The sequence below is a fragment of the Pinus tabuliformis genome, chromosome X (genome assembly GCF_031772625.1).
Source record: "Pinus tabuliformis cultivar Carrire ecotype Pingquan chromosome X, CPIR1, whole genome shotgun sequence".
In the NCBI taxonomy this organism is placed as follows: Eukaryota; Viridiplantae; Streptophyta; class Pinopsida; order Pinales; family Pinaceae; genus Pinus; species Pinus tabuliformis.
Window position 1 is genome coordinate 497,399,588 of NC_142308.1, and position 16,727 is coordinate 497,416,314.

General features: G+C 37.4%; 1 pseudogene across 1 annotated transcript; it reads right to left on the minus strand.

The window, feature by feature from the left end:
• Positions 1-411: 411 nt before the first annotated feature.
• Positions 412-6,781, minus strand: LOC149140855 (alcohol dehydrogenase-like; annotated as a pseudogene). The gene is made up of 13 exons (XR_016264723.1): positions 6,648-6,781; positions 6,470-6,555; positions 6,308-6,378; positions 6,060-6,151; positions 4,871-5,007; positions 4,508-4,554; positions 4,008-4,333; positions 1,859-1,941; positions 1,588-1,663; positions 1,439-1,485; positions 1,152-1,247; positions 865-1,012; positions 412-675 (listed from the first exon to the last, which is right to left on the minus strand). The product of XR_016264723.1 is annotated as an alcohol dehydrogenase-like (transcript).
• Between the last annotated feature and the right edge of the window lie 9,946 nt (positions 6,782-16,727).

A 16,727-nucleotide genomic window follows, 5' to 3' on the forward strand; every position in this document is an offset into this window, starting at 1 on the left:
ACAAATTAATTAATCATCAATTTTGTAAAGTTAAAGTTTCTTCTATTATATCGAGAGTTTACGTGTGCTTAAAGTCTTTATAACATTTATGTTGTCATATAAAAATGCCACTACATTTAAAAACAATATCATTTAATCTTAAACTTAAGTAAATTAAATAATAATATTAATCAAATTTCTTAAAATAATTTTTTTATATAATATATTAATTTTTTATATTAAATAATAATAAAATTTATGCCTTAAAAAAATAAACCATCTTATAATAATTTAAATGAATAAATCCATATTTAATGTACATGCTAATTTTAAATTAAAAATCAAAATATATTATAACAACTGATAATTATTCAACATAATTACAAAACTTAAACATCATACTTATCCTAAAATTATTATAACTGTTAACTGTTTACATGCTTTTCACGACTTTAATCGCATACCATAGTTACACATAAAACCCACGACATTAATCACATAACAGTTTGACATAGTTCAGCATGCCTTCACAACACTGGAGATATTCCAACTGTGTTCATACTTGTCACTAATCCTGAAGATTCAGATGACTTTAATTACAGTTCTCAGACCCTCTCCTTTAAGCATGTGATCAAATGCCTTGTTGATGTCAGCAAAAGAAACCTTGTCTGTAATAAATTTATCCAGTTCAAGCTCCTGCAAATTTAACAATCAAGGAAGGAGAGATTAAAACCGTAATCATAACCTTAATTAGATATGATAAGCATAGATTGCTCCCGTCATGGTAAGGACAAATTTAAAAAAAAAGCTAGGAAATATGACCACACAGTATTATCTACAATTATGGTTTGAATAAGCTGTTACAACTATGTTATGAAGTCTTACCCCATTCAAATACATCTCTACAAGACCTGGCAAATCAGTACGGGGAAGAAGGCTCCTTTCAACGTTTTCTCGCTCAGAAAATTTATAGATTCGTTTTAAAGACTGCGTCTGAAAGAGGGACCCCTGTTAAAACGGCTACACCCCAACCCTGCAAAAACAGAACTCTGATATCAAACATATGCATTGCCTGCATTTTCTTAATTAAATCGAAGCAATCAGTTTAAAGCTACAGCTTAGAATTGAAATGATTATTGTATCTTAAACCAAAGGAAACCAAGAGCTAGTACATCATGGCAGCATTCCAAAGCTTGAACCATGGCCTCAATACTCCCTGTGCATTCGATGCTGCAGTCCACCCCTCCATTAGTTTTTTCCGCAATTACCTGTAAAAAAAATTTATAAATGTTTGGAAATTAAGAGTCTACACTGTTTTGAATCGATGGTGAATGAATGCACTCCATGCGAAAACTTAAATTCTCCCCCACCTAAGTACTAAAGCACCACACTAGTCAAAAGCAACCAATACTCTGAACTGGGAGAGAGTTTGATGATCATTTTGGGCAGCTCAACGTACCTGCTGAATAGGTTTTTCGTACTCTTTAGGGTTTATAAATTCCGTTACTCCAGATTACAAGAAAGGGTTAAAAAGGCAGTTCTACAAGTCAACATATCAACATATGTACACAGAATCTCCAATAATGGATGTGGGAAATATACAATTACCTCGTTCATATCTCTCATTATTGAAATCGATTCCAATTATTCGAGCAGCTCCTGCAATTCTTGCACCTTCACAAGCCTGCGTAGTTAAACTCAGGTCAGAAGGCTAACATATAATTAAACTCTACCTTCATCATATTGGTCCCAATGAAAATGCAGGTAGGGGAAGTGAACAGAATAGTCCTTAGAAAAAGGTTTGAGGACTTTAAAACTGCAACATATACTAATATGCATACAGTGGAACATAAAGAGGGCACTTGTTATTACTACTTACAGCAAGCCCAACAGCCCCCAGGCCAAATACTGCTACTATCGAACCCTTCTTGGGTTTGCCTGCGTTCAAAGTAGCACCCATCCCTGATTCCACAACAGAGAAGAATTTTAGACAACAATTCCAGTCAAAGAAACCATTATGAATGCTTTTATAATTATTAACAGTACAACCAGCAAAAGTCCTCGCAATTGACATGCCCACTCTGTAAAACACTATACATTGTCAACGAGGTCAATTATTTCATTTCTTCAGTCAAACTTAATATATTATCATCTCAAAATTACTTATAAAATCTTCTACAATTCAGGAAAGTAGGTTTTGCATTAATGGCAGGCTGCATCCAGACTTGGAGTCCCTCTGCATTGAGTAAATTCTGTTTTGATAGGAGATCCAAGGGCAATATAGGCCTTGCGGGGCAGCGGGTGTTTAGAGATGAGCATGGTAAGGGAGGTTAGACAAGTTTTGGAATAGAAAACCTATCAAGGAAGCAGAGATAACTTATAAAATCTTCTACAATTCAGGAAAGTAGTTTTTGCATTAATGGCAGGCTGCATCCAGACTCGGAGTCCCTCTGCATTGAGTAAATTCTGTTTTGATAGGAGATCCAAGGGCAATATAGGCCTTGCGGGGCAGTGGGTCTTTAGAGATGAGCATGGTAACATTCCAGGGAGGTTAGACAAGTTTTGGAATAGAAAACCTAACACGTAAGCAGAGATAACTTATAAAATTTTCTACAATTCAGGAAAGTAGTTTTTGCATTAATGGCAGGCTGCATCCAGACTTGGAGTCCCTCTGCATTGAGTAAATTCTGTTTTGATAGGAGATCCAAGGGCAATATAGGCCTTGCGGGGCAGGGGGTGTTTAGAGATGAGCATGGTAACATTCCAGGGAGGTTAGACAAGTTTTGGAATAGAAAACCTAACAAGTAAGCAGAGATAACTTATAAAATCTTCTACAATTCAGGAAAGTAGTTTTTGCATTAATGGCAGGCTGCATCCAGACTTGGAGTCCCTCTGCATTGAGTAAATTCTGTTTTGATAGGAGATCCAAGGGCAATATAGGCCTTGCGGGGCAGGGGGTGTTTAGAGATGAGCATGGTAACATTCCAGGGAGGTTAGACAAGTTTTGGAATAGAAAACCTAACAAGTAAACAGAGATAACTTATAAAATCTTCTTCAGGAAAGTAGTTTTTGCATTAATGGCAGGCTGCATCCAGACTTGGAGTCCCTCTGCATTGAGTAAATTCTGTTTTGATAGGAGATCCAAGGGCAATATAGGCCTTGCGGGGCAGGGGGTGTTTAGAGAGGAGCATGGTAACATTCCAGGGAGGTTAGACAAGTTTTGGAATAGAAAACCTAACAAGTAAGCAGAGATAGAGCATATCCTAGGGCAAGATATGCCCGCGCAGTCTGGCAGAGAGCTTCGTATTTGGGTATAACATAGGGAAGAATAAGAAAAGACAAACGTCCTTTTCCATTGATAGAAAAAACGGTAGAAAATCTAGAAGTCTATGTTAGACCACATCAAATGGGAAAATCTCCCAGGTAAATGCAAAATGGTTAGCAAGGCGTTTTGCATATGAGAAGCAAAAGAATTTATTTATCTCCATGGATGGGGTCCATAAGATGGCAGATAAGTTAGTGCACTAGGCAGTTTTAATTAATTTTGTCCAAGTCAATTTTTATACTTACAGTAAAGAGTTGAACTTAATTGGATTGTAGATTTAGGAAATATTTCTGAATCTAATGGATATAAATAAGGACAATGTTTTAATTTCATTTCTGTCTATCAAATTTCAAATATTCTCAAAATCTGCAATTGAAATAATACTAGCTAAAGTAAAACGAAAAATTATACTCTCCAACTTACTAAGCCAAGGGTAACCCAATAATAAGGAAAAGCACCAGAAAGTAACGTTTAATATCATATGGACAGAATCATAAATAAAGTCTTGCAGTTTGTTTTTATAAAAGGAGAGGTACTGACATTTGCAAACGCCAATCTGCTTGGGATTTTCTATACAATATATGTAACTGCTTAGTGAATATGGACAGTTATAGTCCTTGAAACTTGTCATGGTAGATATGTACATGGAGATAATTTAAAATGGAAAACAGATGATTAGAAAAAAGTTCCAAAAGTAAATTACCTGTAGGGACACCACAGCTTAAAACACAAACTTTGTCAAGAGGTGCCTTGGGATTAATTTTGGCAACACAGCCTGCATGCGCAACAGTGTATTCACTGAAAGTGGACGTACCAAGGAAGTGGTAAATTGGTTTCGCATTGATGGAAAACCTTGAATTTCCATCACTCATCATAACTCCTCTTTCAGTGTCAATTCTTAGCAGATCACACATGTTGCTCTCTTCTGACTTACAGTGCTTGCATTCTTTGCATTCGCCAGTGAATACAGGAAGGACACAATCACCCACCTTGAGTTCAGTTACCCCTTCTCCAACACTCTCAACAACTCTGTGTTAAAAAATGGCCAGCAATTAACAGAAGGAAAATTTTCCCATAATTTCAAAATTAATCTGTTACTGCATTTCTGATTGAATAATTATTTCAAAATTAATCAATTACTACATTTGTGATTGAATAATTAATTTCAAAACATAATTTGGTGTGTTAAAACAGAGTGGATACCCAGCTGCTTCATGTCCAAAGATGCGGGGAAAGATAGGAGTGTGACCCTGCAACCAAACAGTAATAGACATTTTAGTACTAAGAAAATTGAATTGCACTAAAAAACAATCTAATGAAGAGCCTCGATGGGATGATGTTTTAACCTCAAAACTACTAATCATTAATCATTTAGAACGGTGAAAAAAAATGCAAGGACTAATCCTCTAATTGTTTAAAAGATTTATGGTTAAGAGGATCTAAATAATCATAAATCCATCCTATGTTTTTAATTTTAAATAGAACCTTCCCTTTTCTTGATACATCTCCTAGTTAAATCAAAGTTAGATGGAGCAATTCCTGTTTCTCATATTATTTATAATTTACCTCTGCTTGCCAGAAAACAAGATCTGTATGGCATAGGGAAGTATAATGCACTTTGATTCGGACTTCCATTGCTTTTGGAGGTGCCACTTGCACTTCTTCAATCTTCAGAGGCTGGCTTGGCCCCCAAGCAACAGCAGCTATAACAAAAATCAAATTAAAAATATCAGATTTTAACATCGCAACAAAATTTTACCCGGTAACCAATGGCAACAATAAGAAGCATTACTCTATATTGGTTAACATAACTCCATCTACACAAACAAAGGTTAGGCTATTGGTTAACATAAATCCATCTACACAAACAAAGGTTTTTAGGTTTTCATGGAACAAAATTTTACTCTATAACCCATCAATATCAACATTGTGTTAGTTATTGGCACTACAATTATCAACATTGTGTTAGTTATTGGTACATAAACTTAAGTTAGTATATTTTATTATTTATTTCTTATAAGAGTTGGTATGAAAATATACTTCACTCCACAACCAATCACTACAACCAATTAATTATTATGTTATAAAAATACAATATTTTATTTTTATTTAGTCTAACAATTAGTCTAGATCTATTTTCACAAATCTTAACAATTAGTCTAGATCTATTTTCACAAATCTTTATTGGGTAATTCTACAACCAACCAACCACTATGTCAATAAGAGGTACTATTCCATTATGGCAAACAACCAATCAATCATGATGATGTTAGTAAGAAACATTATATTTTAAGTAACCAACCATTATGTTAGCAAGAGGTATTAATCCATTATAGCTGATAACCAATCAACCATCATGTTAACTAGAGGCAATAATCTATTCTAGCTGGGCTTCCCTGGTGGTCTAAGGACCATCCTAAATCCATCTTCCTAAATCCATCTTCACAGACTTAGGAGACAATCAATCAATGATTATGTTAACAAGAGACACTACTACATTTAGATGAATCAGCAATTTTGTTTCCAAGAAGCACTACTCTATTTTGACTCACAACTAATAGGTAAAGGCACGACTCCCCTTAGAATTCCCTGTTGGGTTAAGGACCATCCTAGATGCGTCAAACCAACCAATTATACTATTTCATTGAGCCTGAGGTGTTCTCCCGCCAGTATGATGGAGATGTTGTAGCATAATATAAGGTATGGAGTCTTTTAGATAGTGCAGAATCATATTACCTTTGCAGAATCATATTACCTTTGCATGTAATAACTTTTCCTTCAGTAGAGCTAGCCATTTTACTTGAAGGAACGACCTGATCCTCTAGTGGTTTCTTGGAAGCTTGGGCGCTGAAAATGGATTCAGCAAATAAATTGGATTACAATTTTGTAGTGGTTTCTTGTAAACTTGAGCACTGAAAATGGATTTTGTATTTGAGTAAATGTTATATAGTTTAGAATATTTTCAGAATCTACCATCGAAATACAAATAACTTTACTAATTACCTTTGCATTTTACAACTTTGCCTGCAGTATAGCTTGGTGTTTTCCTTAAAAGATCGATCTCCCCAAATAATCTAAAGTAGATGCAAGTTGCAACACTCAAAAATGGGTTATTATTCCCTTTACAAAACAAAATGAATTTAGAAACTGGGCACTCATATTTACTCTTGCTTGCGAGAACTTGCCCTGCAGTAAAGGTTGCTGATTCCCTTGAAGGGTCGATCTCCCCAAACGGTCTCTTGTGCTAAACACTGAGAATGGATTGAATCACTGAAAGTGAGTTACTAATCTCTTGCTAAACAGATTTTATGAAGACTTTTATAATATTGACAATACAATTTACCTTTGCATGTGATAACTTCGCCTGCAATAGAGCTTATCATTTTACCTCAACGATCAATCTCCCAAAATGGTCTCTTTTTCTATGGTGGTATTAATGTAATTAAGCAGAGTTTAGTTTGTCTGAGAGGGCACACATCCTTACTTTATATAGACGAATAATGAAATACTTCTCAATTAAAAAACACACAACTTGGAGTATCAACCGCCATACTGAATACCAGGGCTTGGACGTCTTTGCTCCCTGCTTTTGTGTAAAATATTTAAGTAGTCTTTGTCTGTGGGCCTTTGGTTCACAATCAACCTCTCTATCCTTATGTCAATGTTTCCATCTTTTTAGATTTTAGTGCTGGCATCCGTTTTAATAGAAATCCCAAAGTCACAATCCAGAAAACTATCCCCACTTCATTAAAACAGTTCCAAATACTACTTCCACTGGTTTATACTTAACAGTTATAAAAAATATTATAGTTGACACTGGCTTTTGTTTAGAGATAGACACATGGAGAGAACAAGGGGCTCCTCCCTTGAATGATGGTTCATGCGCTCGACCTACCTACTTTGGCAGCTCATTCCAGGGACGTTTTCATTTCTAGTTACTCACACTGGCTGGGCTACACACATTCAGAAAATTTCAGCATCAGTTTAATGAACCATTATAAAATGTTCGAGAGTTTATACATACAGATCAGTGTACAGTAGATGCTTTTGTAAAGACATGCCATCTTCCAGACCACGCCTACTAACAATCTAATTATTAATTATGGGAGCTTGTATATACAACTAACTAATTATTAATTATGGGAGTTTCTATATACAATAGATGCTTGTAAAAACTAGAAAGGTAGAGTATGAATGTTTTTGTAAATTTCAGTCAAGTTGTTGTGTGGAAGTGAATCTCTTATCTCACAAAGAAGAGAGTTTTATACACTAATTATTATCAATATATATACCTGCGCACAATAGTTATATATGTGTATATATATTTGTGAGTGCATTATATATATATTTTAAGTATGTATATTTGAATATAATTATGCCCATAGATATGTCTATTTTGAAATAGGGTTTTTAGAATTGTAATTTAATTATCCATAATTATTAGGTGGAGTGCATGTATTTAATTTTCATAGAATATTCTAGAATATTCATAATAATATACACAAATAGAAGAATAAGATTTTTTCCAAAGTAGTTATACTTCTTTTGTCTTTTTAATTAAATTCATTAATTAAAAATTTATATCATATGAATAAATGCCATATAAAATTAGTTATGATTTTTTGAGGATGTGGTATTGATAATCCATGGTATTGGGCCATAGTATTATAAGAAAATCTATTAACAAATTAATAATCTCCATCATAAAATGTCCTTGAATAGTGAAGAATCTTGTTACATATTTTTTTAAATATTTATATATTAATTTGATGTTGAATTTGTTGACGGTTTTCGCTGGTGGCTGTAGGTTTCGAACCTGGGAAACCTAGGCCAATGGCCTAGGTTGATGCAGACACTTTTTGTCAAGGACACGAAGGTACGGGCTGGGCTAGATGGCGGATCCACCGAGGCAAGGATGCATGAGTCAGGTTAGGAAGAGACAGCTGGGGTTTCATGCAGATGCTCTTTCTCTCGGTTCGGGGTCGCAGTACCTGTTGACGGTTTTGTCGCTGGTGGATACCCACTGTGGAGGATTAGTGGTGAACGTTCCCAGGCGGTTTTAGGAACAGCAGCTATCCGAGTAAACAAAAGTTTAAACGTTCCCAGGCGGTATCAGGAGAGTAACAGGTAACGGCTGTTTGCGGTGTCAGTTTTTTACTGCAGTCTGTTACCATGGTGAAACCTAATGAGGCAGTTGACCTAGACCCAGCACCGGAAGACATCCTGTCGGTTTGGGGAAAGGAGGTAAATGCCCAGAATATCGTCAAGTTTTTCGGGCCTGTAGGCAGCCATGCATCCGCCAGTTTCCCTGTGGAAGGTTCGTGGAGCAACAAAGCGTCAAAGGGTTTGCTGGAGGAAAGTTTGGAATTGTCTGGTTTGCTCGACAAAGGAGGAAGGGTCACCAAAGAGACAGGCTCACTGGAGAAGGACTGCATCCTGAAAGAAAAACCCTACGGCACCCTAGCAAGTAAGGTCCATTTTCCCTCAAATGTGTTTTGTCCGTCCGGAGGGCTCGAGGATATCATTAACTTCAAAGCAAATCAGGGGATTTGGAGAGCTGTGGGGGGTGGACAAAAACCCGGAAATGAAGTGCCGGAAAGGGGCGGTCAATCGGCCGTTAACAGGCACCTTATAATAAAAGGATCTCCTAAGCCCGACTCGGGTGCAGAAAGGATTATCACAGTCCCCGGCAAGGTTTCAAAACTAGGGAAGGAAGGCCAAACCCTAGTCTCTGGATGGGAGGAAGAGGATTTAAGTTTGGACACAGGCAGAAAGGAAAGCTTTGAAGGAGGTATACATGCAGCTATCTCAGAAAAGGAAGGAAAAACCCTAGCTGAAAATGAGACCGGACCTCAGGTGGTCTCGGGCAAGACAGACTTCGAGTTCATAGCCAGGGAGGTGGAATCGGATCAGGAAAGGATGGGGGGTAAACGAAAAAAGGCGAAACCACTAAAGAAGAAAAAGATCGAAGGAAATCTGGTCCTAGGTATGGATGTTCAGGTCGAGGATGCTCTGGAGGTGGCGGAATGTACGCTAGTGGGTAGAGCGAGAGGGAAGTTTGTCTCTGGCAAATATCTGAACCAGTGGGCGGAGAAACAATGGAAGGAGACCCCGGTAAAATCTTTTGAAACTGCAAAGCTTGTAAAAGGTTGGTTTATGGTCAGATTTGAAAATAAGGAAGCGGCGGATTGGGTTGCAGAGAGAAACTGGGCCTTTGGGAACCGTCCAGTAATGTTCAAAAGGTGGTCACCCTTATTTGATGCATCCAAGGAAAAGGTAGAGGAATTCCCAGTCTGGGTCAGGGCACCTGGTTTGCCTCCTTTCCTATGGGTAGATTCTGTCTTCAGATCAATTGGAAACCTACTGGGCACTTTCTTGGAAGCAGATATGTCCTTCCTTCACACCCACGAAAGAGCCATGGCCAGGATCTTAGTACGATTAAATCCAAAAGATGGATTAGCTGAATCCATAAATCTGCAGTACAAAGAATATGTATTCGAACAACCGTTGGATTACGAACATCTCCCTTTTCGATGCCACAGGTGCCATGAATATGGGCATTTGGCAAGGGACTGCCCGCTGGGCAACCGCAGAAGGAGGACACAGAAAAAAGATGTGCAGGGGGAGGAAATATTGAGGAAAGAATCGGATCCTGCGTCTGAGGTTATCCCAGAGGTAAATCCTATGGAAGAGTTCCAAATCCAGAAGGAAGATGGCTTCAATCAGGCCGGAGGGGATCCAGCTGAAGGTAAAGAGACTCAGAGCAGCGTAGAAAAGATAATCAACGAGACTACAGTCGATGATGCAGATATCTCTGTAAAAGACCCAATCGGTATGCAGCTAGACCCAAGTAATTCATCATTAATTTCTGAATCTAAAGATGATTACTTGTTTTTGGGAACTCCTCTTAAAAATAGTTGCAATGATGATCTCTTAAATATTGAAAATCTTACTGCCGCTATTCCATCCATTGACCTGAACTGTGAAGATGTCTCCCTTAATAGTTTGGATACTGGGTCTTCCCCTCCTGTGTGCCATTATAACCTTAGATCTCTCGGCAAAAAATCTGGCAGAAGGCTAGAAACTCATGATACGGTTGGTGGGCTAGGTCCATCGCCGTCTCAAGCCTTCAAAAGGAAGGTCAGAGGCAGAAAATCAAACTTGTCAAAAGCTCAGGTTAAAGCGAAGTTTGATGTGGCTGATGGAAAACAAATGTCTATCCCTGGGGCGCTTAGAGCAGCAATTCCCCCTGAGAATGTTCTAAAATGATTTGTCTGTCATGGAACTGCAGGGGTTTAACCAGTAAACCCAAAAAACTGGCCTTGAAGGAGTTAATCTCGCGTTACAATCCGGATATCATCCTTCTCCAAGAGACTCTAGGCAGAAGTGTTGAGGTGGAAACCTCCCTTAGGATCTCTCTCCCGGGATGGTTCTTTCTAGCGTTAGATGCTGTGGGGCATTCGGGTGGTTTGGCTATTGGTATCAGGGAAGGAAGAATGAAGGTTAAAAATCATTGGGGTATGGCTCATGTGCTCGGAATGGAGATCCTGTCTCCTGAATTCGAATTTCCACTTCTGATCATCAATATATATGGGCCATGCCAGGGTAGGGTAACTTTTTGGAATGATCTCTTGTCAAAAGCCTTACTGAAAGATAGAAACTTGATTATAGGGGGAGATCTAAATTTTTCAATGGGGATTGCGGAAGCTTGGGGTCCCTCTGCCAGGGAAGATCCTCTATCGGATTTCTTTTCAAATGCCCTCCTATCTCACAATCTGATAGATGTAAATATAATCAAAGCAAAACCTACCTGGAGGAATAGAAGAGCAGGGGAGGAGAGAGTAGCAAAGAGATTGGATCGTTTTCTCATATGTGAAGAGCTGGCATCCAGAATACCAATGTTCAGGCAATGGGTGGGTGAGGGGGGAAATTCAGATCATTTCCCCATTCTAATGGAATTATCAAAACCTCCCACTAAGCCAGCGGCCCCGTTCAAATTCAATGCTTCTTGGCTGCAAGAGGATTCTTATAATCAGCTCTTCAGGGACACTTGGAGACATCCGGTCAGAAATTCTTTGGAGAATAAAGGAGCTTTCTTTATGGAAAACTTAAAAAGACTCAAGAAAGCAACCATGGAATGGGCAAAAGATAGAAAGAAAAAACAAAATGAGGAGCTGTCCAAAATTGATGTTGAATTACGAGATCTGGAAGAACCTGAGGCAGATGGTTATGCTACTCAGGAGTCAAAAGAAAGAATTCTGATGCTTGAAAAGAGCAGGGCTAAGATTTTACTCGACAGAGAAGAGGAGTGGAGGCTAAAAAGCAGGGCGATCTGGTTGAGAGCTGGGGACGAAAACACAAAATTCTTTCATAATTATGCAAGAGGTCGGAAAAATGCAAACACAATATGGAAGTTAAAGGATGCAGAAGGAAGAGAAGCCTCCTCTTTTGAGGCTCTATCAAATATGGGAAAGACTCATTTTCAAAATCTGTTTACTGATCAAGGTGGGATAACATTAGCAGAAGTAATCAGAACTGCTCAAGCTTTTCCCCGTTTTGTGGAGGAGGAGGAAGCAGAAGCTCTAATCAGAGAAGTGACAAAGGAGGAAGTGGAAAGTATAGTAAAATCAATGAAAAAAGACAAAAGTCCGGGACCGGATGGGTGGACAATCGAGCTCTTCCATCACTTTTTTGAATCGATTGGAGCAGAACTAACAGAAGTGGTGGAAGAATCGAGGAGGAAAGGGGAGATATATTCACCTTTTAATGCAACTTTTATAGCTCTCATACCAAAAAAGGAGGATCCGGAGTCTTTTGAAGATTTCAGGCCTATCTCTCTGTGCAACTGTGTTTATAAAATCATTGCAAAGCTTATAGTTGTTCGCCTAAAACCGATCTTGTCAAAATGCATCTCAAGTGAACAATTTGGGTTCTTAGACGGTCGTCAAATCCATGAAGCCATAGGGGTGGCTCAGGAAACCATTCACAGTATAAGACAATCAAACAAGAAAGGGGCTGTGATAAAAATTGATTTGTCCAAAGCTTATGACAGGATCAGTTGGACATATCTCAGGATGTTGCTGACCCATCTGGGGTTCAATCTGGAGTTTATAAATTGGATTATGGGATGTATTACCAGTGTAAGTTTTGCAGTTTTAATAAATGGGGCTGCTTCTCAATTCTTCAAAGGACAAAGGGGGTTGAGGCAAGGATGTCCACTTTCACCATTGCTTTTCCTCCTAGCAGCAGAAGGTCTAAGTAGACTGATCTTGGAAGCCAGAAGAACAGGTTTGGTTAAAGGTTTGGAAGTTGCTGTAAATTTGTTCATTACTCATCTCCTATTTGTAGATGATATTTTATTATTTACAAATGGGAGCTTAAATGAAATTAAAGAACTTAAAAATATCCTTGACCTGTTCATGAAAGCTACAGGGATGCAAATAAACTCTAGAAAGTCTCAGCTAATAATGGAAGGTTTCAATAGGCAAGAAGAGATTCTGATTTCATCTATTTTGCCTTTTGAGGTTTATAATATGGAAAATCCATTCAAATACTTAGGTTTTTGGCTGAAGCCAAATGCCTACAAAAAGCAGGACTGGAACTGGTTGGTGGCCAAAATAGAACAAAAAATCTCCCATTGGAGCTTCAAGTGGCTATCTCGAGCTGGCAGGCTGACCCTAGTGAACTCTGTGTTGCAAGCCATGCCAGTGTTTTGGGCAGCCCTGACTTGGATCCCAAAAGGGATTCTCCACAAGATAAAAAAGATATGCAGCAGATTCCTCTGGTCAGGGTCAAAGGAGGACTCAGTTCTTCCCTGGGTGGCTTGGGATAAAATTGCAAGGCCAAAAGACTGGGGAGGATGGGGAATTAAAAACCTCTATGATTTCAGTGCTTCTCTGGCAGCAAAATCTGGATGGCGGATAATCAATTCTGAGAATCTGTGGACAAGAGTCATGAAGCGTAAATATATCGACCCTGTTCCTCTGGAAGAATGGATTCGAAACCCAAATAAGAAAGGAAGGAATGTTTCAGTGATGTGGAAAGCCACTACTGAGGCATTCAAAATCATAGAACAAGGTTTGGCATGGCAGGTAGGAAATGGTGAAAATCTGAGGATAGGCAGGGACCCATGGGTGGGATGCAATGAATTGTTTGCACTGTCCCCAGGTCTGATTAGACACTTGGAATCAAAAGGAATCATAAATCTAAATCAGATAGCGAATATAGGGCAGTCCACTATATGGGGGCAAGCATGGAAATCTGGAGAAGATCTAGATATAAGACCTCTTTGGTGGAATGAGTGGCAGGTGTTCATCCAGGAACTCACAAGGTCCAATGTAAGAATAAAGGATAGACCAGATCTTTTGGTATGGGCTCATGCTGACTCTGGAGCCTACTCCCCAAAGGCCGGGTATAAGTTCTTAATGAAGAAAAAGGGTTGGGAAGAACCGGAATGGTGGACAAAATCTCTGCTGAAATTAAAATGCCCTAAAAAAGCTAGATTGTTCTTTTGGTGTGTGTTAAAAAAAAGAATACCAACATGGGATATTCTTCAATCTAGATATAAACAAGGTCCTGGAAGATGCCCGCTATGCATATCTGATTCGGAAACCATCACTCATCTATTTCTATTCTGTCCATTTGCAAAGAAGGTATGGGAAGAGGCGCAAAATTTGCTAAAGAAGCAGTTAAGATGGGAGGGGGAAAACATTTTAGTAGCATGGGAAAATTGGTGGAGGTGCAACTCTGAGAGGAATATGAGGAATCTTCCGCCCATTATTTGCTGGGGTATTTGGATAGCAAGAAACAGAAGAATTTTTAGTGACAGACCCTCCTCTGCTGAATCAATTGCCATCCAAAGCTCAGCCATCCTGTCCAGTATCCCTGAGCCAGAGGAGACTCGAAAATCATCCCAGAGTAGGGAAGAACATATCAGAAATGGGATTCCATGGGCTTATTTTGATGGGGCAGCTCAGGATAACATAGCTGGGGCAGGGATTATCATCCATCTAAATACATCTCATTCATTAAAAGCTTCAGTGGGCCTTGGAACAGGATCAAACAATTATGCTGAACTTTCTGCTTTAAAACTCCTCTTATGCTGGCTTATACACAGGAACATATTCACAGTTCAGATCTTTGGGGACTCATTGAATGCAGTAAATTGGGTCAATGGGAAATACAGATGTCAGAATTATTTGTTGAGACCGCTTTTAGAAGAGATTCATAATTTAAAACTCTCTTTTAATGTGTTTACAATTGATCATATCTACAGGGACCGAAATGAAGCAGCGGACAGGCTTTCTAAAGATGGTCTGCAACAAGTTATGGGCTCGTGGCAAATAACTGAACAAATCCAGGATCAGATCCGTGTGTCGGATCGCCCTCCTTACACTTAACTTTTATATTATCAGCTGGTTCAGAGTTTTTTTGATATTTTTCTCATCTGTAGACTGCAGTTTAAAATTTTGGATGTTACAATTTTGTTGTTATTTGGACAAGGAAATATGGAGATTTCGGTTTCTTTTCAGTGGGTTGTTTTTCCTCTAGAAGGAGACCCACGAACTGGAACTGGACCTGTGACTTTTATGACTATGTTGTTTCGGTTGAAACAATGCCGGAATAGGTAAAGAACTGTTCGGATTCAGGGGAACAGTGTTTTGGTTTTTTCTTTCACTGGTTTTTGTACAGAGGAGACAGGTTTCCCTTTTGGGACTGTTGTAGGTTTCATCACCACAGTTTACTGAATGTTTACTCATATGCTTGTAACTTTTTTATCCCTCATATATAAAAAAGTTCGCTCTTTTTCCTTTGGAAAAAAAAATATTAATTTTTTTATCATTAATAAGAATAATAATTCAAAATTAAGTTATAGTTTAATTAATTCTTATAAATTTTTTAGTTTCAGCAACTTGAGATGCATGATAAAGTAAGTGTTTTAATTCTTATTATGGATTATCAATGCTACATCACCAAGAAAACATAACTCATTTCATATTATACATGTCTATGTGACATTTTTTTTAAATAATCAATTTAATTAAAAAGGTATAAATGGTATAATTATTTTTGTGATAAATCTCAATTTTTAATTGGTCATTACTACTAAACATATTATAAAATAATCTATAGAAATTAAAATTAATTTTGAAAATTTCAATTCAAAATAAATACATTTATTAACATAATTAAATTGCTATTGAATATTTTATATTAAGTAAAATAAATCATTCCACTATATCATATCAAATTACACATAATGTTATTATCAAATATCCACATATTGTGAATTATAAACACAAGTAAAATTAAAACATTGTATTTATGTAGGTAAATAGGGTGAGTAATAAATACAAGTAAAATCAAAACATTGTATTTATGTAGGTAAACTAATTTGTATGGTTTGTTTTTTAGTGGAATTTTTTTTTATCAAGATATAAAATTACATTCTACATATATATGTCTAGTTTCTATTCATCTTGTAGATATGTTAAAAAATGGTAAAAAATCATCCAAAATTTGTTAAAAAATAGATATCCACGTCAATTCTGTAATCTATCCAAAAAGTAGAATAACATAAAATGTGTTGATATAAAAAAGAAACATATAAGTGATGCTTTAGTTTGTTATATATAACCACTTTTAAATTCCATAGCAAAAAGTCTAAACATTTGGTGCATGTAGTGCTTCTGAACCCTAAGAATGAAAGGTATATGATAATACTCATGGAATCTATTATTTTGAGACTCTAAAATCATCAAGATCCCATGACCCAGCCTAAGGCCCTCCTTATAGAGGGACTCTACTCGTGTGTTGACTTCCCTATAAACATGAGAAATCATGAACATGTTAAATTAATTTTTTAATTGAACTATCTCATTGACGAGAGGTGATTTGATTAAAAAAATTAGTTTTGTTATGCTAACATTCCCTTTCAGATTATATTAAATATGCTTGAGGATTTGTGAGATTGTTTGTAAGTTAAAACTGGGTTTTTGAGTGCTTTTATGTAATTTTTAAGTGCAAATTATATAAACATATGACTGAACAAAAAAAAATAATAGACATTAACATCACGATAAACAGTATCACAACAACACACGATAAAGGAGTTCACCCTTCTTGGGCTATGTCTCCTTGGTCCAACTTCCAATGGCTTAGTCCTATCTATTATGCTCAAAAGTGTGAATACATCAATTTAAAATGCTCAGAATACTCTGAAACTTGTTCCAATCGCTCCAAAATGCCCAAAAATGCCTGTGTAGCCTCTTTATGCTCTTGATTTGGTCAAAAACTAAAGAAGTTATGGAATTTCCCAATCTTCTGCTAATCACACCGCAAATTCCCCAAAATCTGACATCATCCTACAATTTCGCCTTCCAAGTGCGCTAACGGAGCGACAATTTCACCGAAAACTGGGCGA